Source organism: Meleagris gallopavo, chromosome Z (genome assembly GCF_000146605.3).
Source record: "Meleagris gallopavo isolate NT-WF06-2002-E0010 breed Aviagen turkey brand Nicholas breeding stock chromosome Z, Turkey_5.1, whole genome shotgun sequence".
Classification (NCBI taxonomy): Eukaryota; Metazoa; Chordata; class Aves; order Galliformes; family Phasianidae; genus Meleagris; species Meleagris gallopavo.
In genome coordinates this window covers 66255952-66256962 of record NC_015041.2, presented here as the reverse complement: position 1 = coordinate 66256962, position 1011 = coordinate 66255952, and the positions used below count along the sequence as shown (strand labels likewise).

At 35.3% G+C, this 1011-nt stretch overlaps 1 protein-coding gene across 1 annotated transcript in view; it reads left to right on the top strand.

The window, feature by feature from the left end:
* The window catches only part of GRAMD2B (GRAM domain containing 2B), a 46675-nt gene that overhangs the window by 34816 nt on the left and 10848 nt on the right, over positions 1 to 1011 (top strand).

The following is a 1011-nucleotide window of genomic DNA, read 5'->3' as shown; positions in this document are numbered from 1 at the left end:
GTTTTTGGGCTCTGCACTTTATATTATATCAGATGACTGCAGTGTCTCTTAAAAGAAACTAGAAGTAAATAATTAAAAAAAAAACAAAAAAAAACTTCTGAATGGTGAATTTTGCATTCCTTTCACTTTCAATTGGGCAGCTAATGCAGAAGTCAGTGGTCAACCTGACAGTGTGGTTTTGTTCACAGGGCAGGTAGTTACAAAGCAGCACTTAATTTTTGAAGCATCTTTGAGATCTTTTTCTGTAAAACTTCTTTCTAGCTTAATCCCTCTCATACAGTTTGACTTTATGCTGTATGGAAGGATTGGCATAAGGCAAAGCTAGCTGTTCAGTTTGACTGGTACATTACACAGAAATATGAATATGCCTACAGATGTATATTGAAGGCTTCTTCTGTGAGGGACCTCCTGAGAAATGCAGCCAGTCCCCCTGCTGTATAATCTCTTTCCTAAATTTATTTATACCCCAAATTTAAGGTTCCTCTCACTCTTAGCCCTGAAATAAGCAGAATTTATTTTCCTTGTTATCCTCAGAGATTTTCCTTTCCTCTGTACTCTTTCTACTTGGCTTTTTTATGTTGTTGTTGCTTTTTTCTTTCAACATGAACTGCTAAGGGTGTACAGATACAATAGCTTCCTATAAAACAAGCATTTATAGTTCTTTCTCATTTATTGGAAACTTTGCTTCCAGGATTGCTGGTGTCTCATTGATTTCCATACACTATGGTGTTTGTAGCCATTCTCTGACTTGTACATCCTTGTTTTCTTTCTGCTGCACTTTCCAAATAATCTCCTTTCTTGTAGTATAAGTTCATAGCTTCAACTGCACTAGCTTGAACTCTCTGCTACTAAGTTTTGACTGATTTTTATTACATTACCAAGTGAATTGCTTAATGTTTCTTACGTTGCCTAGAAACAAACAAACATGGAGCTAGGCACAATGATAATCCATTAAACCTATAAAATGCTTTGAACTTTTTTTTTTCCTTACAACTAGTGGTCTAAAATATT